The sequence below is a fragment of the Geotrypetes seraphini genome, chromosome 2, assembly GCF_902459505.1.
Source record: "Geotrypetes seraphini chromosome 2, aGeoSer1.1, whole genome shotgun sequence".
NCBI classification, from domain to species: domain Eukaryota; kingdom Metazoa; phylum Chordata; class Amphibia; order Gymnophiona; family Dermophiidae; genus Geotrypetes; species Geotrypetes seraphini.
The window spans coordinates 509,601,268-509,623,985 of NC_047085.1; positions in this window are offsets into that span (position 1 = coordinate 509,601,268).

Below are 22,718 nucleotides of genomic sequence, written 5' to 3' on the forward strand. Positions count from 1 at the left end.
GACGTTCCTGCAAGTTCGGGTCCATGTCCAGGGTACGTAGCCAAGCCAGCCGGCGCATCGCCACGGCAAAGGCGGATACCCTGGAGGCCAGTTCAAATGCGTCGTAGACAGCGTGAAACAGGTATAGACGCAGCTGAGATAAGTTGGACATGAACGTGGCAAAACCCTCCTTGTGGGAATCCGGCATAACCCCTTGATAACGGGGCAAGTCTTTGACCATGCCTCGAAGATAAGAGGAGAACGTAAAGGCATAATTAAGGACCCTGGTAGCCATCAATGAGTTGGAATAGAGGCGACGACCAAACTTGTCCAGGGTCCGCCCCTCCCGTCCGGACGGGACCGCCGCCGAAACCTTAGCGGGCTGCGACTTTTTCAGCGCCGACTCCACCAGCAACGACTGGTGAGACAGTTGTGCCTTATCGAAGCCCTTCCACGGTATGGTCCGGTATTTGGACTCCATCTTAGAAGGCACCGCTGTGACTGTAAGAGGGGAGTCTAAATTTCTCAGGAAGGTCTGGTGGAGGACCTTATTGAGAGGCAGACGAGGAGTTTCTCTCGGGGGAGTGGGCAGGTCTTGTTCCTCCAAAAACTCCTTCGTATACTGAGACCTAGCAAGCAAGTCCAGGTCCAAGGCCCGCGCCATATCCTGCACAAATTTTGAAAAGGAAGAGGGCCTCGCTGGCGGGGAAGGAATACGCAAGGTCCGAGCTGCCAAGAAAGAGGGGGAGGCCTCGCGGGAATACCGAGGCTCCCTACCAGACCCCGATCCCCAGGAGGCTGTGCCGAGGGACCTCAAAGGGGTCGGGGACCGCCTATGCCTCGAGGAGCCCTTGGGGGAAGTCCCCGGGGTATGAGGAACCGAGGTCCTTCCCCTGCGCCTCGGCGAGGAGTCTCTCGAACCCCTTCCCCCAGGGGTGCGGAAGAGCCTCGGATTGTCGAGGCGGAGCTCCGAGACACGCAATGTCTCACCCCCGGTCGGCGAGGAGCGACCGCCTCTCCGAGGGGAAGCGCGAGAACACTTAGGTTTCCTCGGCCGACGCCTCGTCCGAGGCCGACCCGAGGGCGAAGAGCCCCGGGAGGACCTCGAGGAAGAGGACGTGGAAGAGATCCTCCGAACCCGACGCACCTTGTCCCGAGGCCTGACACTCCTCTCAGGCTGGTCAACCGGGGTCGAGGACAGCCGACCCCCGGGGGCCGAAGGCACCGAGACCGAGGCCGCCAACGCCGGGGCAGTCGAAGCCGGAGCAGTCGAGGCCGAAGCCTGCTGCAGGTGCGCGAGGGCCCCGGACAGCTCCGAGGCAATCAGCGCTCGGAGCAAGTCCTGGAAGACCGGAACCCCCATCATGGCAGGCAGGTCCGGGGCCGAGGAGTGCTCCCTGGAGGGCGACCTCGGTCTCGAGTATTCCCTCGGGGCACTGGGCTTTGCAACTCGGGGCGGGGCAGAGGACGACCCACCTGCAGTCGAGGAGCCCGAGGATGGCTTCTTCGCTGACCCTGGAGTCGAGGAAGGAAGAGAGGACTTACCCGAAGCAGGCTTGGTCGAGGCAGCAGGCTTGGAGGAAGTCGAGGGTCGAGGTGAGGTCGGGGGACCGGAGGCCGAGGCCGGGGCCGAAGCCGAGGCCGACGTCGAGGCCTTCCCCGCTGCGGGGTCCGCAAAAAAGAGCTCCGCCATCCGGGCATGGCGTCGGCGGAGAGCTCTAGACTGAAAAGTTGAGCACCTATCACAGGAGTCGGTAGGATGCTCAGGACCCAAACACACCAAGCACCACCGGTGAGGATCGGTAATTGAGAGCAACCGATCGCACCGGGTGCACTTTTTAAAGCCCTTCAAGGGACGGGACATGGACACAAAACCCGGCCGGGAACGAACGAGGTCCCGCGGCCGGTGGGAGAGTTGGCAATATAGGAGAACAGATTACGCAAAACCGATTGGCCAAACTGGCCGTCGCACCTGGACAAAGTGAAGGGTATGGAGAAACTGGAATACGAGGACAGACTTATAACACTAGGATTGTTCTCCCTTGAGAAAAGGAGACTGCGTGGGGATATGATCGAGACCTTCAAAATACTGAAAGGAATCGACAAAATAGAGCAGAGAAGATTATTTACATTGTCCAATTTGACACGGACTAGAGGACATGTAATGAAGCTAAGGGGGGACAGGTTCAGGACTAATGTCAGGAAGTTCTGCTTCACTCAGAGAGTGGTTGACACCTGGAATGCTCTCCCAGAGGAGATTATTGCGGAATCTACCGTCCTAGGCTTCAAGAGCAAACTAGATGCATATCTCCTTAAGAGAGGCATATAAGGATATGGTGGAATATAAATTACGCCAGGTGTACACCTGGCAGGGCCTCCGCGTGTGCGGATCGCCGGACTTGATGGACCGAAGGTCTGATCCGGAGAAGGCAGTTCTTATGTTCTTATGTTCTTATGTTCTAGGTAAAGGTATGAACCGAAGACCAAGTGGGAGCCTTGCAGATCTCCTCAATTGGCGTGGACCTGAGGAAAGCGACAGACGCTGCCGTCGCTCGGACTTTATGCCCCGTGACCCAACCGTGCAGCGAAAGACCAGCCTGAGCATAGCAAAAGGAAATACAAGCAGCAGTGGCGTACCTAGGGTATGTGGCACCCGGGGCCCATCATTTTTTGACACCCCCCCCCCCCCCCATGTAAAATTTTTTTTTTTTTTTTTTTTTTGCAATAACCATGAAATGGAATAAATGGTCAGAATAGAAACAGGCAGTGAAAATTTTCTTTTTTTTTTTTTTTTCAAAGTATTTTTATTGAGAATGGCAAAAGGTCCAGACAAGCAACCATGGTCTGTACAGAAACTTATACATTATCAAAAAGAACACAGAATGAGAGTAACAGCAACAACAAGCATGAACAAGCCTCTCCCAAGAGAAAATTGCCAATGAGAGGCATAGCAATACACAACAAAAGGCCAAAACTTGGGGCAAGCAAACAAATCCCACCCCAGAACCCACAAGAATAATAAGCCGGACTAGACCCTCAGCCATATTTTATAATGAAAAAACCCCCCACAAGCAACAACACCCAGACCGCTCACCAGACACACCAATCCGCACAACAAGCACCCAAGAAACACCCAGCCACCACCCAGACAAAACTACCAGACACACCTACCCCACCAAGCCCAGACCCAACCCCCCCTCCCCAGAGAGTGCAAGCGCAAAGTGGACCGTGAAAAGGGCAGCTGCAGAAGTGGAAAGCCCCAGATAAGTAGGTTAGCTAAAGAAAGCCCACAGATAGAAGAAATCAGGATAACAGAAGTTCCAACAAATGCTCCCACAGAAAATTTTCTTTTATTGAACCTCATTTATGTAACCATTATTCCAAACATAACATAACATAAATTATGTCTGAATTGTCATGACATCAGAAGTACATATGGAGTAGTTGCAGGTGATGCTTGGGACAGTTCTGATTATGTTAGTTTGGTTTTATGTGTTTTTTTAATAGAAGGGTTTTTATTTCTTTTTTTAAGGTTTTGTAGTTTGTGGTCGAGGTCAATAGGTTGTAGAGTTGGGGGTCAAGTGTTGCAGCTCGAATGGCTAGGAGGTTGTCGAACAGTTTTTTTCTTTTGACGTTTTTGGTTGGAGGGTGTGTGAATGGTGCACAAGTTCTCCTATGTCTGTTTGAAGTGGATTGAATTATTTAGCTGAAGAAATTAGTTACCCCCCCATTCCACACACATTAATTCTCTTCCATTTTTGTTCCCATTATAAAAAAAACACTGATAAGTTCCCAGGAAAAAAATACATTAAAATAAGAAGTGAAAACAAAGGCCCCTACAGATGAGAACATAACATAAGAATAGCCTAACTGGGTCACACCAATGGTCCATCATGCCCAGTAGCCCATTCTCATGGTAGCCAATAGTGCTGCCCGATTCAGAGAAAAATATTTCATTCGATCCGATTCACCCTGTTGAATCGATTTTTCGATTAGATTCACTGTTAATGACACCGCTTTTTAAGTTTAAACAAAGTATAACAATAAATTTCACAACAACAATAAATTTCACAAAGTACTTAAAAAAAAAAAAAATCACATTTTTCCATTAAAGCAGTTCTGGAGACATTTGCTTGAACAGTCTTTTTTCCCAGTCCATAAGCAAGCAATATGAAAAAGATTTCCTTAATTATCTACTCAAACATTTTTGCTATTTACTTTCATTGTACCTATACTATTATTCAGTAGAAAAAATGGATTTAACTGTGCAGGAAATGAATCTCCTCATACACCCACCATATAGTGCAAAAATGTGCAAAGGTCTGTTTTTTTCTTTCGATCACTACATAGCCTAATGCCACACAAGCAGCGCTGTTACAAACATATTCTGAAGGTCAATGCTAAGGTTGACAAAGTTTCCTTCCTTGGACCAGAAGGAGATACTGACAAACCACTGGAAGAGATTCTAAAACAACTACCCAGAAATAACACCCAAAGACCCACTCAGTGTGTGAACCAGTTGAGTGGAGTGGACTAACTGGGGGTGGAAATGGGCCCAGAGTTTGCTCAGCAGAATTTCCAAGACTACCTCTTCCTCTCAACACACTGACATGCTACCACCACCACCAACACTAGGAACACCTCACCGAGTATGCCAGCAATGCTTATAAACTTTATAAAACGCATTATTATATTTTCTTATAAAGCATATATTTTAACTGAACTCAGCCTTGCCATTCACAAAAATAGAAAAGTTCCCATTTCAAGCTGTCTCATGTACACTTTTCAAATCTAACATATTGTAATCACAAAACAGAAAATAAAATTATTTTTTCTACCTTTTGTTCTCTGATCAATATTCAAATCTTGTTGGTCCCAGGCTCTTGTTGTCTTGCTTGCCAGGGTCTCCTTTCTCCGTGCTAACCATCCGTCTGCCATCTCTGTTCTCCCCTTCCGTTTCCCTTCCCTCTCCCGGAGATCTGGCATCTTTCCTTTTTTTTGTCTCCATCCACAGATTCACCTTTTCTCAACTCCCCACCACCCCAGGATCCACCATCTCTCCCTTTCTGTTCCCAACTATCCTCCTATCCAGTATCTCTATCCCCCCTCCACACCATCCCCTGTTTCCAAGTTCTCTCCCTTTCTGTTCCTTCCCTCCCTAAATCCCATTATGCACCATCTCTCTCCCACTCCTCTGTTTTTAGACCCATTATTTCTAACCCCCAAAGTCTGGCATATGCATGTATCTTTGAACCCCCCTTCCCTCTCTCCCTCTGTGTACTTTTACACCAGGACCCCCCTCCCCCGAAGGTCTGTCCCCCCTCCGAAGGGCTACACCCCACCCCTGAAGACCTGCACCCCCCGAAGGACTTTACCTCCCACCCGAAGGTCTGTCCCCCTCTGAAGGCCTAAACCCCACCCCTGAAAGACTGCACCCCCCCCCCCCGAAGGCCTGCACTCCCTTGAAGGTCTGCACCCCCCCGAAGGCCTGTCCCCCCCTTGAAGGCCTGTCCCCCCCTTGTAGGCCTGTCCCCCCCCCTTGTAGGCCTGTCCCCCCCTTGAAGGCCTGCCTGCCTTTCCCCCCTTGAAGGTCTGCACCCCCCCGAAGGCCTGTCCCCCCCTTGAAGGCCTGTCCCACCCCCTTGTAGGCCTGTCCCCCCTTTAAGGCCTGCCTGCCTGCCTTTCCCCCCCTTGAAGGCCTGTCCCACCCCCTTGTAGGCCTGTCCCCCCTTTAAGGCCTGCCTGCCTGCCTTTCCCCCCCTTGAAGGCCTGCACCCCCCTTGAAGGCCTGCACCCCCCTTGAAGGCCTGCACCCCCCCTTGAAGGCCTGTCCCCCCCCTTGTAGGCCTGTCCCCCCCCTTGTAGGCCTGTCCCCCCCCCTTGTAGGCCTGTCCCCCCCTTGAAGGCCTGCCTGCCTTTCCCCCCTTGAAGGCCTGCACCCCCTTGAAGGTCTGCACCCCCCCAAAGGCCTACACCCCCCCCCGAAGGTCTGCACCCCCCTGAAGGCCTGCCTGCCCCCCTTGAAGGCCTGCACCCCTTGAATGTCTGCACCCCCCCCCCGAAGGCCTGTCCCCCCTTGAAGGCCTGCCTGCCTGCCTGTCACCCCCCTCCCCCTTGAAAGCCTGCTTGCCTGCCCGCCCGCCCCACCCTGAAGGCCTGATGCCCCGACCCACCCCGAAGGACCGCTCGCCCCCCTGGCCTCCCCGCACCACCTATGAACAGCCGCAGCAGGATCGCGAAGTCAGCGTCGGGTACCAGCCCTAAGGGGGTGTTCCCGGCCTTGCCGTTCAGTCCCCCGCCACCCCCGAAGGACCGCTCGCCCCCCTGGCCTCCCCGCACCACCTATGAACAGCCGCAGCAGGATCGCGAAGTCAGCGTCAGCGATCCCTGCTGCTTCCTGCGCCACGGTCCCGCCCCTCCTCTGACGTCAGAGGAGGGGCGGGATCGCGTCGTAGGAAGCAGCGCAGGGATGCTGACGCTGACTTCGCGATCCTGCTGCGGCTGTTCATAGGTGGTGCGGGGAGGCCAGGGGGGCGAGCGGTCCTTCGGGGGTGGCGGGGGACTGAACGGCAAGGCCGGGAACACCCCCTTAGGGCTGGTACCCGGGGCGGCCCGCCCCCCCCGCCCCCCCCTAGGTACGCCACTGACAAGCAGCCAACCAGTTGGACAAGGTGTCCTGTTACAATATCAAAGTTTTCATCCCCGAGCATTAAGGAACAGCAAACCGATTGGACAATTTCTCCGGTTAAGGAGGATCTGCTCGGAGGAGCAAGACTTTGATATTCAGGCCATGGATATGTATCATAGGTTTGTCGATCGGGGGTACCCTAGTAACATTATCAGACGGGCCTGGAAAAGAGCGAAGAATTGCCACCGACCATAGGTGATGAAAAAGAACAGGACGAGTACTGATCAGAATCTGGTTTGTGTTATGCCACATTCTACTAACAGCAATGCTATTAAACAAATTATTTTAAAACAGTGGCCTATGGTCCAATACCACCCAACATTAGCAGACAAACCCAAATTTGCGTTTTCTAGGGCACCGAATCTGGGAGAGAAACTAAAATATAAGAAGATGAACCAACACTCAGAACTCAATTCCCTCATCTACCTTGCAGCAAATGCCGGTTATGCCGATATATTTTGGACGTTGAGGAAGTGGACATCCCATTCTCAGGAGAGAAGAAATATACGCTACACAAACACAAACTGTGAATCCTCTGGGGTAGTGTATTATATACGGTGCCCTTGTCATAAAATATACATTGGGCAAACTAGCTGGAAGATCAAAATTCGCATTTCTGAACACCTGAGTAACATTCGGAGGGCCAGAGACTCCGCCCCTTTGGTAGCTCATTGGCTACAGGAATCTCACTCAATACAATCTTTGAAATATACAGTTTTAATACATATTAAACAATTTGATGGTGACATTTTGAAACTTCTGATGCAAAAAGAACAACGCTTTATTTACCACTGGCGCACTTTAATCCCAGGTGGATTGAATCTTGACATGGAGTGGTTAGCAGGGTAATCCCTAACCGGAAATTATTTCTTTGTTAGTATTTCCGGGTTCGCATCGAGTAGCCCCCCTTATCCAGCCTATAAAAGTCTTTGTAATCGGCACTGCCTGAGCCTTGCCTTTGATGCCTTCCTGTCCTGTAGAGCCAATAACAGGTATGCGATTTAGATAAGTTGAAATAAGGTAATAATATTTAAATGAAGTAACAATTTAATAAAGGATTCAGGATTAGTATATGGTGAATTTTATTTGTAACACATGGACGATTGTTTTAACAGTATCCCTCCCTGAAGAAGACTTGAAACTCGAGTTGGGGGGGGGGGACTGGCAAGATTTGATGTTCTGACCAAAAACATTATTTTATTTGTTTCACACAACTACCTGGAACGTAATTCTACTGAGGTTTAGCAACAACTACTAATCCATCCAATTCAGATAAGTCACGCTTATTTTCTATTACATTGGAGATTGATTATTGTATTATGGATGGTTAGGGGGACAGTGAAGGCGATGATGGTCCCCTTGCTAACCTCGGTTTGGTGTTATCACTGAATCACTGGTTATGGTCTGAGCACTTCACTAGATATTAAGAATTAAATGTATTAGAGCTGTGATTAATTAATATCTTAATAGCAGCTCCAAAAATAAAAACAGAATGGATTTCTGAATTGACCACACATTTAAAACATTATAGATTATGCATTGCACCTGAAAAAAATTCAGAAGCAGTATCCTTATATCTATTTGGGTCACAAATTACCACAATTGTATGAAGCTCCTACTATTATTACTTTAAAACTTAATTCTACAATCACATATGTTGAACTTCAACAAATCCTGGGCACTCTTAATTGGGTATGCCCCTATTTTAAGATATCTACCGATCTTCTCAGCCCCTTATTTCATCTTTTGACTAAAGGAAAACAACCTTTAGATTGGATTTATATAATTCAAAAAGTGATAGCGATTATTAATCAGCATTTATTAGCTCAATGGGTTGATAGGATTCAGGATAATATAGCACTTTCTTTACTAATCATAGAAATATAGAAGATGACGGCAGAAAAGGGCCATAGCCCATCAAGTCTGCCCACTCCAATGACTTGCCCCCCTTGATTTTAACCCCCCAGAGATCCCACATGTGTATCCCATTTCCTCTTAAAATCCAGCACGCTGCTGGCCTCAATCACCTGACGCGGATGTTCGTTCCAATGATCAACCACCCATTCGGTGAAGAAATACTTCCTGGTGTCGCCATGAAATTTCCCACCCCTGATTTTCAGCGGATGCCCTCTTGTGGCCGAGGGTCCTTTAAGAAAGAAAATATCATTCTCCACCTCATTACGGCCCTTGATATATCTAAACGTCTCTATCGTGTCTCCTCTCTCTCTACCGGGGGTCGGCAACCTGCGGCTCCAGAGCCGAATGCGGCTCTTTTCCACCTTTGCTGCGGCTCCGGTAGTGTGTCACGCAGGCATGCACCTTACAAGTCCAGCGTCGCGGCGGGAAATAGCCATGCTGAGCAGTGAGCTCAGCACATACACAGATGAAAGCCTTGCTTGCTGATTGGTCCGGTGGCCCCGCCCCGCCGTGCCGCCGGACCAATCAGCAAGCAAGGCTTTCATCTGTGTAGTGCTGAGCTCACTGCTCAGCATGGCTATTTCCCGCCGCGACGCTGGACTTGTAAGGTGCCTGAAAAAGAAATCATCCTGGCCGGGGTCGGTGTCATGCTCCGGAGATCTACAGCCTTCCTATCTCCCTCTACCTTCTACCTGCTTCCGGCCACATCCCCTGCTCCGCGGCTCTCTTCGGCAACTCAGCAGCAGCGATCGACACAAGCTTCTGACGTCGGGGCCTACCCTCTGCGAGTCCCGCTTGTTTCAACTTTCTTTTTCCACAAAGGCGGGACTCGTAGAGGGAAGGCCTCGATGTCGGCAGCTTGTCTTGATCACTGCTGCTGACGAGTTGCTGAAGAGAGCCGCGGAGCAGGGGGGTGTTGCCAGGTGCAGGTAGAAGGGAGAGGGCCAGATGCAGGACTCGTGGGTGAGGGAGGAGAAGAGAGAGAGAAAGAGAGAGGGGAGGGAAACAAAAGGAAATCTTTCATACTGGGCTGGGCCGGAGTGGAGGGAGGGTGGAAAGATTCTAGCTACAGGGTTCAGTAACAAAGGAAAAGGGGGGGGAAAGCTGAAAATGGAGATAGTGACACAAAGAAGAGAAAGTGTAAGCAGGACCTACTGAATAAGGATAGAGATACAGAGGGGACATGAAGAGGAGGTGAAATAGAGACATAGAAGTAATGCTGAAAAAGTGGGGGGGGGGGAGATAAAGACATTGAAAGGGCAAATGGTGAACATGGCGTAAAGATAAGGACAGAGACAAATGAAGATTCTGAAAAAGTGGTGAGATAGGGATATAGGTGAGATGGACACAAAGAAGGGTGATGCTGGAAAATAGGTGGAATGGTAATTCTGACAGACACAGAAGGGAAATGCTGGATCAAGGAGAGATGGGGCTCAGGCTGGATGGAATGAGGAGAAATGCCTTGTTGGCCCGGAACTTCCTCTCCTACGTCAGAATTGACGTCAGGGAGCGGAATGCTGGTCAGCGCAACACTTCTGCAGGGAAAGCTTGGGACGGCGGTGGCTTGGGGGCTGTTCCCCGATTGCGGTGGCAGCAAACCGAGTGGCTTGGGGGAGGGCACGGAGACAGAAAGAAGGGGGAACAGGGAGACAGAAAGAAAAAGTTGGGGGAGAGAATGAGGTCTGGAGGAGAGGAAACATACAGGAGGCTGAAAGAAAGGAAGAAAGATTGGATGCACAGTCAGAAGAAGAAAGTGCAACCAGAGACTCATGAAATCACCAAATAGCAAAGGTAGGAAAAATGATTTTATTTTCAATTTAGTGATCCTGTATTTAGCATTAAGATAAGAAACAATATATGCAGTGTTAGATTTGTTTTATAATGGTTTTGCGGCTCCAAGTTTTTTTTCTTTTCGAAAACGGGTCCAAGTGGCTCTTTATGTCTTAAAGGTTGCAGACCCCTGCTCTCTACGTTCCTCGAGTGAGTATAGCTGCAATTTATTCAGCCTTTCCTCATATGGGAGATCTTTGAGTCCCGAGACCAACCTGGTGGCCATTCGTTGAACCGACCCAACTCTCAGCACATCTTTTTGGTAATGTGGCCTCCAGAATTGTACACAATATTCCAGATGAGGCCTCACCATGGAAACTTCAACCTGATGCAGTTCTAGGCCAACTAACCCCCGATAATAGTTTACATATAATGGAATGGATCTATTTACCACATACGCCCCCTAAGAATATCAGCTCTCCTCAATACATGTATAGTTCGCTAATATGTAAGGCAAGAAATAGAGCCCTAAACATCATGGGATTAGACTTGGTATCTTTCACCATTTCCATTTCACAAGATCAGTGGGATTTTCTTTTTAAATATAATGATGAATTGCAAATAGCCTTAACAAATTACATTGGTCATATTTATCATCATTATTCTAAAGATAAACGATTAATTCTAGTTGCAGATGGTGTCTTGGATTTTCATTCTGCACTAAGCTTAACACCTTTAATTGATGCTCTTACTGTTTATACAGATGGCAGCAATACACGCAGAGTCGTGCATTGGACCCAAGAAAATACTCCTTGGGTCTTATTCACTCCCCCGCAACAATCCGCTCAATGATCAGAAGTAGCCACTGTTATTCTTGCCCTACAAACCTTTTCCCATTGTCCCCTGAACCTGATCACAGACAGTCTGTAGGTTCGTAATTTAATTTACCTGCTTCCTAGCCTACATAACCCCGTCAATTGATGACAACTTAATATCATTGTTTCTTGAATTACGTTCTTTATTGTCGATGTGTAAACACTCTCTTAGCGTGTTTCATATTCGTAGTCATCAAAATCTTCCTGGAGTCATTTCTACAGGAAATAATATTGCAGACGCTGCAACCAAGAAAGCTTTTGCACAATTTGCTACCCCCATAGATAGTCATGCATTTTTCCATCAAAATGCTAAAGCCCTGGTAAAAATGTTTACAATTCCATTAAATCAAGCTACAACTATTGTTCAATCTTGCCCACAATGCTCATAGCTTCATTCGGCTGCTGAATATGGTGTAAACCCCCGGGGACTTGGAGAAAATCAAGTGTGGCAAATGGATGTCACACAATATCTATCTTTTGGGAAATGGAAATATCTACATGTTACTATTGACACCTATTCTGGTTATCTTTGGGCGACGTCACAAACTGGAGAAACAACTAATCAAGTAATTAATCATATGTTACAATGTATTGCGGTTATGGGAAAGCCAAAAATTTTAAAAACAGATAATGGTGCTGCATATTCTTCCAATGCTTTTTCTGAATTTTGCTTACAATGGGATATCCAAGTGATTCAGTTTACCTTATAATTCTACAGGACAAGCCATTGTAGAACATGCAAATCGAACATTAAAATCATATTTATTAAAACAAAAAACAGTGAAATAGCACAGTTACTTACTGTAACATGTGTTATCCAGGGACAGCATGCAGCTATTCTCACGTATGGGTGACGTCATCAGCGGAGCCCAGATGCGGAAGCTCGCAAGCAGACTTGCTTGAAGAAACTAGAACTTTCGAGTCGACCACACCACACATGCACGAGTGCCTTCACACCCAGTGTAGGGCGCGTCTCCTCACTTCAGATAGCTAGCAGAGAAGCCAACCAGGGAGGTGGGTGGGTTGTGAGAATAGCTGCCTGCTGTCCCTGGATAACACCTGTTACGGTAAGTAACTGTGCTTTATCCCAGGACAAGCAGGCAGCCTATTCTCACATATGGGTGACCTCCAAGCTAACCAGAATGGGATGTGGGAGTGTTGGCAATTTAGGAGAATAAATTTTGTAAAACTGTTTGGCCAAACTGTCCATCCCGTCTGGAGAAAGTATCCAGACAATAGTGAGTCATGAAAGTATGAACCGAGGAACAAGTAGCAGCCTTGCAAATCTCCTCAATAGGTGTAGATCTGAGGAAAGCTACGGAAGTTGCCATTGCTCTGACTTTATGGGCTGTGACTCTACTGTGTAGGGGTAATCCAGCCTGGGCATGGCAGAATGAGATACAAGCCGCCATCCAGTTGGAGATGGTATGCTTAGAGATAGGATGTCCCAACTTTTTGGATCAAAGGAGACAAAAAGTTGAGGAGCAGTTCTGTGTGGTTTGGTGCGTTCCAAATAGAAGACCAAAGCACGTTTACAGTCCAGAGTAAAAAGAGCTACTTCTCCAGGATGAGAATGAGGCTTTGGAAAGAACACTGGAAGAACAATAGATTGGTTGAGATGAAATTCCAATACCATTTTAGGGAGGAATTTTGGATGAGTACGTAGGACCACTGTCATGATGAAACACCATGAAAGGTGTATCAGCAACTAAAGCGTGCAGCTCACTGACTTGCTGAGCAGAAGTGAGGGCGATGAGAAACACCACTTTCCAAGTGAGATACTTCAGATGAGCCTTGTCAATTGGTTCAAATGGAGGCTTCATCAGCTGAGCAAGGACAACATTGAGGTCCCAAACCACAGGAGGCAGTGTGAAAGGAGGTTTGACATTGAAAAGTCCTTTCATGAATCTGGAAACCACCGGAACTTATCAGATCTCCATCCCTACACTCGAGAAAGATTCGAGGTTGTCGAGGCAGCCTGGGTCGAAGATGAAGCTTTGGCAAGAAAAAAGGCATCAAAAGAATATGGAGACTTGGACGAAGCAATTGAAACTGCTGCATCCTCAAGGTGTGGAAGTGGAGACCTCGATCGAGGAGTCGGCGGTCTAGTCGAAGTAAGAGTAGATCGAGGCTTAGTTGAAGAGGAACATTCTTTAGAAGAAGAACTATGCCTGGAAGTATGCCTCGATGAAGGCCTCAATCATCGGTGAGAACGGTGCTTGAAAGCAGATCTCAAAGATCGAGGAGACTTCGCCTCAGAGACAGAAGCAGCCGATGCCACCAAAGAATGGATAGGACTGGAGGCTGTAGATCGAAGCTCCAGAGGCTTGATGGAGGAACCTCGATGCACTCCCAAAGACTCTGCTCCTTGTATAGAGTGTGAGGATTCCTGCCGAGGCACTTGCAAAGATTCTGCTCCTTGCTTTACGTGCTTAGATGCCAGACCAGACATTCACAGAGACTCTGCTCCTTGCAAAGAGTGTGAAAGCTCAGACTGAGGCAAAGGAAGCGGCTCGACCTCATGGGAGTCTGCAGAATGCCCAGACTAGATGAGAGGAAGAAGCTTCGGTCCCATATTAGTAAGGAACTGAATGAATTGCTTCTCCAAAATGGTCTGGAAAGAAGCAGGCAAGGATGGATTCGCGTCTGAAACCAGACCACCTGCTTTGGCTGGAGGTTCCACCGAGACAGTGTAAATGTGCTTCGACTTGGAAGTCTTAGGCACCTTAAGCACCACCGCTGGAACTTTCTGCTGAGCTATCTGACCTGAGGATACAGGGAAAGATACAGCAGACGTCATCGAAGAGAGAGCCGCTGCAAATGATGAAGGTCTGATGAGGCTAGAGGTGGAAGCAGTAGAAGCAGGAGGAGTCTCGGTCGTAGGTGAGGCCGAGGTCGCCTTCGAAGTCGAGGGATCGGAGGAAGAATCCATCCCAAAGAGCTTCTCCACCAAAAGACAACGACGTTTAAGGGCTCGAGGTTGAAGAGTAGCACAGCGCTCACACGACTTCAGTTGATGATCCGGCCCAAGGCACTTGAGGCACCAACGGTGTGGGTCCATGAGGGAAATCGCACGCTGGCACTGGCTACACTTCTTAAAGCCTGTTGCTGGCCGGGAAATAGGAAGAAAAACAGCCGCTGCAAAATCGAAGCCCTTGGGCTGCGTCCGAGCAGCCTGCCCGGCAGCAGAACGGAAGAAAGTAAATTTTTTTTTTTTTAAGAAATAAAAGAAAGAAAAAGAAAAAAAACAGCGATTTGTGAAGATAAAACCACAAACCGCAGTGTAGAGAAGGACGAAGTAACAAAGTTAAACGCAGAGAGTCAAAGACAGACTTCTCGGCTCCGCAGAAAACTGAGAACTGAAGAGTCGCGCCCTACGCTGAACGGGAAGGCACTAGCACATGCGCGGTGCGGTTGACTCGAAACTTCTAATTTCTTCAAGCAAGTCTGCTTGCGAGCTTCCACATCCGGGATCCGCTGATGACATCACCCATATGTGAGAATAGGCTGCCTGCTTGTCCTGGGATAAAACCTGGATCCAAGATGGCCGAAGGTCTGTTAAGCTGAGCTATACTCTGTGTGAGCTAGCTTAGACAATATTGTAAACCCTATGGGGAAGCCTTTTCTTCATTTCCATTATGCCAATGAGGAGAAATTGCAGCGCCGCTGGAGCCTCACGGCTCTCTGGCGTACCCTCTTTCGGCAACATCGAAGAGCTCCTGCGCTGTATGCAGGATATCCTGGCAACAGCAGCATCGGTAGCCCCATTGGAGACGCCTCAGAGGGGTGAGTCTGAGGTGATTTCCTTGGGCTTGGAGACAACACTAAGTCCCGATGCAAGAGCACCACCCCTATCTCCTCGGATCACTAGCTCCCCACGAGTAGAGGAGCTACCAGTGAACGGGTCGCACTCCCCCTTGGAGGCCAGGAAGAGCGTGGAGGGGTACAGAGAGACGGACTCCCTGTATTTCTCAGGAGAGCCCAGGAGAAGCTGAGGACTTAACAACTTCGGTGGGAAACTGAATCCAAGAGAGGGACAGCTAGGAATCGCTCTCAGTTGGTGAGAACATTCAAGTTGATAAAGTTACCTATACTATAGAAAACCCCAGGGAGGTAACTCTGGACTCAATCTGGGATATCGTGGCTGATCTGGCTACATCTATAAAACCTCAGCTGGCATTGCTAGAATGTAAATTGAAAACCCAAGAAACTAATATTAAGAACTTGAGGGTTGAAATGGAGGATTCAAAAGACTCCATAGTGAATATCCAACAAGAATTAAAAGTTTCCAAAACAACTTAGTGAAACACTCATAAAAGATAATTCAAATTTATGTAGAAAATTGGAGTCCTTAGAAAACTTTTCGCGTAATAATAACTTGCGATTCATCAATTTCCCTAGGATAGCGTCTGTGACTCCTAGGGATATGTTAAAACGTTATATGATGGAGATTTTGGAAGTTAAATTCAGAGGCTAAGATTCCACCATTTACCCATGTCTACTATTTGCCATTAAAAACTAAGGAACAGCAACTACAATTGCAGGATGACAATGTATCGGCAATGCTGGAACTTTCTGATCGAGAGGCCGCATTGGTGGCTACACTGCTTATTACATTAGCCCTCGTACCAGATAAACACTGGTTGCTTCGGCTTTTCTTTAAGAACAAGCAGAAAGATTTTCTTGGCTATAAAATATTAATGTTTCCAGATTTGGCACGGGACACACAAAAGAGACGTGAATTTCTTATGTTAAAGCCAGGGGTTATCTCCCTTGGAGGGACATTTTTTTCTTCGTCATCCAAGTAAATGCATAATACATTACCGTACAAAAAAATATGTTTTCTTCGAACCTTTCCAGCTGACAGCCTTCCTGGCCGGAGCTCGAATAGATGAATGGAAAGTCTGAGTTCAATTTGAATATTAAGCAGAGGGATCTCATTTTCGTTATGATGATTTATATTATATTGTTTAAACTCGCTAAAATTAATCTTGGATCTAATTTGAGGACTTGAGTTGAAGTAAAGCTATATGTTTATTTTTCTTAGATAATTAGTTTATTTGAAATAGCAGTGTGCTGTTTGCTTTCCTCAACTTTCTATACAAATGGATACTTGTACAAAAAAAAAAAACCCCGACTGCTTTAGACCTGTCGGTAACTGTGTTACCGATGTCTGCCTGGGTTTTTTTTTTTCCTTTTACAATAGCACAGATATTTTGCATGTATTACACACGCAAAATATCTGCCCAATAAAAAAGAAATGGAAAAAAAGCCTCCCGACAGCATCCCCTCCCTCCACAATCACATAAAAAAATGGCAGGAAGGAGGCCCACTCCCTCCTGACACCCAACGCTCCCCCCACCGCGTGAATATGGCAGGTGGGATGCCTACTCCCTTCTGCCACTAGACGTCTCCTGCCGCCACCGATCTTAAATATGACAGGAGGGATGCCCACTCCCTCCTGCCATGTCCACTCCCTGCTGCCATGCCCCCCCTCCCCCCACCAAACTTAGATATGGCAGAAGGGATGCCCACTCCCTCCTGTCCTCAGGCACCTCCTTCCACCCGTCGGCCTCCTCGTGCCTTAAGTTGGTAGCAGGAGGGGTGACCAGTCAGACCCTCCTGCTCTGTTCTTGTGAAATGCTGGCCTAAGAAGTCACTGATTGGTTCAGGCGTCTCAGGAGAATATTGACCTAAACTAAACTAAACCTTAAGTTTATATACCGCATCAGCTCCACGGATGTGGAGCTCGGCACAATTTACAACAACTTAAAATATAGGAAGAGAATACCATAACGAGCAGACATTCAATTGGCTTCAAACTTTGTATCAATGGGCACCAGAAAAGGTGTTAATGTCCTTCTGTATGAAGACATTGTGTTGGCTCAGAAGTTTACATTAAAATACTGAAGAAAGCCACAGCTGCCCTCACTTACACTTTGGAGAAATGATGAAATGGGAATGGCTGGATGCATAAATGGGATTTTCCAGGGCGTGGAGGACATTTCAACAAATCAGGATGCCAGAATGGGACAAACTTCCACATAGAACCCACAGATATTTATTAAATTTCTGACTGAGCACAGATGGGGGGATGGGGAATGTGACTTCTCTTCTCTCAGTTTCCTGTACTAGAAGTAGGGGACACCGTGAAGGAACAACACAGGTGACCCTAGTTTTGTTAGTTGGTTGGTAAAAGGGAATTAGCATCACTTGTAGAATACACAGTTTGAAGCCTTTAATGTGGGTTATGTTGAAGGGGTTTGCAGCATGTAATGTTATATGTAATTTATGGATTGAATAAATAAAATCAAAGATATTTTCACATAAAACAGATCTTTGCCCCACATATAACGATTTGAGTATCTCTCGCATGCTCAGATGAAGATGAGCCAGTTTGGAACAACTCCCCCTTCATCTCAGCAGTTTTACCCCTGTCCCTTTTATTACTGCACTCACCTGAGCAGCTGCTTCTCCCAGGTTCTCTTTCCTCTGATCCTGGCTCTTCCTTGATGTACAGCTCTTCCCCCCGTTCAATGTGGGATATAATATCAGGAGTGATGGAAGGAGAGCCTGTTCCTGGGGAAAGAAAACTGCATTAGGTCTCCCAAAAGCATAAATTGTTGGATTCCCTGAAATTCAAGACTTAACACAATCTCCAGCATAAAGAATTTCACCAACTTCAAAAAACAAAAATACTCAAACCCTCGGTTATTGGAATTGTTTCAGATTCTGCAAATCTCAGTAAAATCACATAAACCCTCTTTACTCATCATCTTGATAGTGTCGTATATTGAGATCAGGCTTATTTCAATATGTGTGAGCTTCCTTATCCTTTATATAACAAGCAGGTCTCCATCTAATCCAGAACATCTGGAATAAGATGAAACAAACGCCTAGATAATGTTCGGACCAATATGAAGACAAAGAGCGAGCAGGAAGAGAAAATTAACTTCCTATATCCCAGAAAACTTTCCTGCAATAAAAATCAGCCGTTTCAGAGATAACCTTAAACCAAAGCAGTAAGGATTTATTTTCAATTCTAAATCTAGGTATTTCTTGATAGTTTTGCAAACCATATCCTATACCCAATATCACTGATGGTATTTGTTTGTGTTGCTGATTGAAGGTCTGCTAAGGGGAAGAAAAACTCCATGGGAATATTTTACCTGCTGGCTTTATTTACCGTATTTTCGCGGATATAACGCGCGCGTTATACGCGTTTTTACCTACCGCGCATACCCCTCGCGCGTTATATGCCTGAGCGCGGTATACAAAAGTTTTTAAACATAGTTCCCACCCCGCCCGACGCCCGATTCACCCCCCCAGCAGGACCGCTCGCACCCCCACCCCGAACGACCGCTCGCACGCGCTCCCACCCGCCCCCGCATCCACGATCGGAGCAAGAGGGAGCCCAAGCCCTCTTGCCCGGCCGCCTCCCCGCCGTCCGATACATCCCCCCCCCCGGCAGGACCACTCGCACCCCCACCCCGAAGGATCGCCGACTTCCCGACAATATCGGGCCAGAAGGGAGCCCAAACCCTCCTGGCCACGGCGACCCCCTAACCCCACCCCGCACTACATTACGGGCAGGAGGGATCCCAGGCCCTCCTGCCCTCGACGCAAACCCCCCTCCCCCCCCAACGACCGCCCCCCCCAAGAACCTCCGACCGCCCCCCCAGCCGACCCGCGACCCCCCTGGCCGACCCCCACGACCCCCCCACCCCCCTTCCCCGTACCTTTGGTAGTTGGCCGGACAGACGGGAGCCAAACCCGCCTGTCCGGCAGGCAGCCAACGAAGGAATGAGGCCGGATTGGCCCATCCGTCCTAAAGCTCCGCCTACTGGTGGGGCCTAAGGCGCGTGGGCCAATCAGAATAGGCCCTGGAGCCTTAGGTCCCACCTGGGGGCGCGGCCTGAGGCACATGGGCCCAACCCGACCATGTGTCTCAGGCCGCGCCCCCAGGTGGGACCTAAGGCTCCAGGGCCTATTCTGATTGGCCCACGCGCCTTAGGCCCCACCAGTAGGCGGAGCTTTAGGACGGATGGGCCAATCCGGCCTCATTCCTTCGTTGGCTGCCTGCCGGACAGGCGGGTTTGGCTCCCGTCTGTCCGGCCAACTACCAAAGGTACGGGGAAGGGGGGTGGGGGGGTCGGCCAGGGGGGTCGCGGGTCGGCTGGGGGGGCGGTCGGAGGTTCTTGGGGGGGCGGTCGTTGGGGGGGAGGGGGGTTTGCGTCGAGGGCAGGAGGGCCTGGGATCCCTCCTGCCCGTAATGTAGTGCGGGGTGGGGTTAGGGGGTCGCCGTGGCCAGGAGGGTTTGGGCTCCCTTCTGGCCCAACTACACAAAGGTACGGGGAAGGCGGGTGGGGGTGTCGTGGGGGTCGGCCAGGGGGGTCGCGGGTCGGCTGGGGGACGGGCGGAGGTTCTTGGGGGGGGGGCGGTCGTTGGGGGGAGGGGGTTTGCGTCGAGGGCAGGAGGGCCTGGGATCCCTCCTGCCCGTAATGTAGTGCGGGGTGGGGTTAGGGGGTCGCCGTGGCCAGGAGGGTTTGGGCTCCCTCCTGGCCCGATATTGTTGGGGAGTCGGCGGTCCTTCGGGGTGAGGGTGCGAGTGGTCCTGCCGGGGGGAGGGATGTATCGGATGTCGGGGGGGGGCATCAGGCTTTCAGGATGGGGACAGACTTTCAAGGGGGGACAGGACTTCAAGGGAGGACAGTGCACGGAAAGTCAGGGGGGGTGAACGGAGAGTCGGGACAGCGCATGGAAAGTCAGGGCAGTGCACGGAAGTCAGGGGGGGTGAACGGAGAGTCGGGACAGCGCACGGAAAGTCAGGGCGGGCGAAAGGAGCGTCGGGCATCATGCGCGGTATACCCGTGAGCGCGGTATACAAAAGTTTTTGTACATGTCATCGTGATTTCTGCGCGCTATACCCGTGTGCGCGTTTTACACGGGTGCGCGTTATATCCGCGAAAATACGGTATATCCCATCATACCTTTTCAGTTCAAAACAGTATACAGTATAGCATTGAACAAAGTGGTTATAAGGTACAGGTATACAGTACTGCAGGAAACGAAGTGATTGCAAGGTGCAGGAAGATCTATACGTACAGGGTTGTAGCTTGTACATGAGTATCAGGGTTTGGGTGGAAAAAGAGGGGTAGGTAAGTGAGGAGAGATTGGAGAAGTTGGAGGGGAGATAGTCAGGTTTTGAAGGAAGGGAGTTCAAACAAATTTGTTCAATAGGTGAGTTTTCATTGCTTTTCTGAAAGATTGGTATGTCGAGGAATTCAGGAGGAGGTTACTTAGGGTGTTGTTCCAGATGCCTGCTTGGAAGGATAGTGTCCTATTGAGGAATGTTTTGAATTGACATCCCTTGGGATTAGGAAAAGCGAATAGTAATGTTCTGCGAGAGAGGCGGGGTTTATCCTGTAGGACAAAGTGTCTCAGAAGGTAGGTGGATGAGGTGCCGAATAGTGTCTTGTAACATAGGCACCCAAATTTGAAGATAATTCTAGCCTCGATTGGTAGCCAATGGAGTTTTTTTAAAATATGGGGTGATGTAGTCTGATGTTTTCAGTCCGAAGATCAATCGTACCGCTGTGTTTTGGATCGTTCTTAAGTCTTTTTAAGTTGTTTTTTGTGTGGGATCCAAGGTAGATTATGTTGCAGTAATCCAGTGATCTGAGGATTAATGATTGTACTAGTAGCCTGAATGATGTGGAGTCAAAGTAGGGTTTTAGCGTGCATAGTTTCCATAGAAGGTTGAAACATTTTTTGATTAAGATATTGGTATGGGCTTTGAGTGTTAGTTGTTAAGATAGAAACAAAGAAACTGACGGCAGAAAAGAGCCATAGCCCATCTAGTCTGCCCATACCAATGTCCCGGGATCCGGAAGGTTCGCCCCCCACATTTCGCCCCCAGCAATTCGCCCCTCACATTTCGCCCCCCACATTTCGCCCCCAGACACATTTCGCCCCCACACATTTCGCCCCCACACATTTCGCCCCCCGGATGTTTCGCCCCCGCACATTTCGCCCCCGCACATTTCGCCCCCCGCACATTTCGGAGGGCGGAAAGGAGCGGTCCGCCCCGCACGGGCGTACCTTCTGCTTGGGAGCGTCGCGCTTTCCCTGCGCCCTGCTTCCCGGCTCTCTCCTCGTGTGGCTGGGGCAGGGTAAAGGGTGGGGGGGGCTGCTTGAGAGGAGTCGCTGCTGGAGAGGAGTCGCGGCGGTAGCCGCGCCGGCGTTTCTGAGCCGGCGACTCCTTCCTCCTAGGGCGCGGGTCGCGTTGGCGCTGCGACAGCGTTCCGGGCCGGCCTCCCCCCCCCCCCAGGCCACGGGCCGCAACTCCCTCCTCACATGCCGCGGGCCGCGTGGGGACCAGTTTAGCGTAGTGGCCAGCGCTAAAAAAGGGAGGGCGGAAAGGAGCGCCGTTAGCACCTCACGATGCCCCGATTTCCCAACCTTTGGCACCATCGAGCACTGTCTATGGAGGATGCAGGGAGCTTCAGCTGCAACGCCGGGAACCAACCTGCTGAGGGCGCCTGGTCATGACGAAACCAGAGTCGCTTCTCCTGGGCCAGACACCACTGCTCAGCCCCGACGTGAGAGCTCCATCCCCGCAGCCCCGTGTTACCAGCTCTCCAGGGGAGGAGGAAACCCCGGAGATGGGGGAGGAACTCTCCCTAGAGGCGAGTTTACCGTCAGAGAGTTTGGAGACAGAGCCCCTGGTTCAGGATGCCTCTGTGGGAGAAACCGGAGGAGTGCCAGCTATCGGGGGTGAAGATATCTAACCGGAACAAAGCCAAGAAACAGTATCTACAGACAGTGAGCATTTCTATACCCTGCGCCCTGCTTCCCGGCTCTCTCCTCGTGTGGCTGGGGCAGGGTAAAGGGTGGGGGGGGGCTGCTTGAGAGGAGTCGCTGCTGGAGAGGAGTCGCGGCGGTAGCCGCGCCGGCGTTTCTGAGCCGGCGACTCCTTCCTCCTAGGGCGCGGGTCGCGTTGGCGCTGCGACAGCGTTCCGGGCCGGCCTCTCCCTCCCCCCCCAGGCCACGGGCCGCAACTCCCTCCTCACATGCCGCGGGCCGCGTGGGGACCAGTTTAGCGTAGTGGCCAGCGCTAAAAAATGAGGGCGGAAAGGAGCGGTCCGCCCCGCACGGGCGTACCTTCTGCTTGGGAGCGTCGCGCTTTCCCTGCGCCCTGCTTCCCGGCTCTCTCCTCGTGTGGCTGGGGCAGGGTAAAGGGTGGGGGGGGCTGCTTGAGAGGAGTCGCCGCTGGAGAGGAGTTGCGGCGGTAGCCGCGCCGGCGTTTCTGAGCCGGCGACTCCTTCCTCCTAGGGCGCGGGTCGCGTTGGCGCTGCGACAGCGTTCCGGGCCGGCCTCTCCCTCCCCCCCCAGGCCACGGCCCGCAACTCCCTCCTCACATACCGCGGGCCGCGTGGGGACCAGTTTAGCGTAGTGGCCAGCGCTAAACTAGCCCAATGCGAAATGTG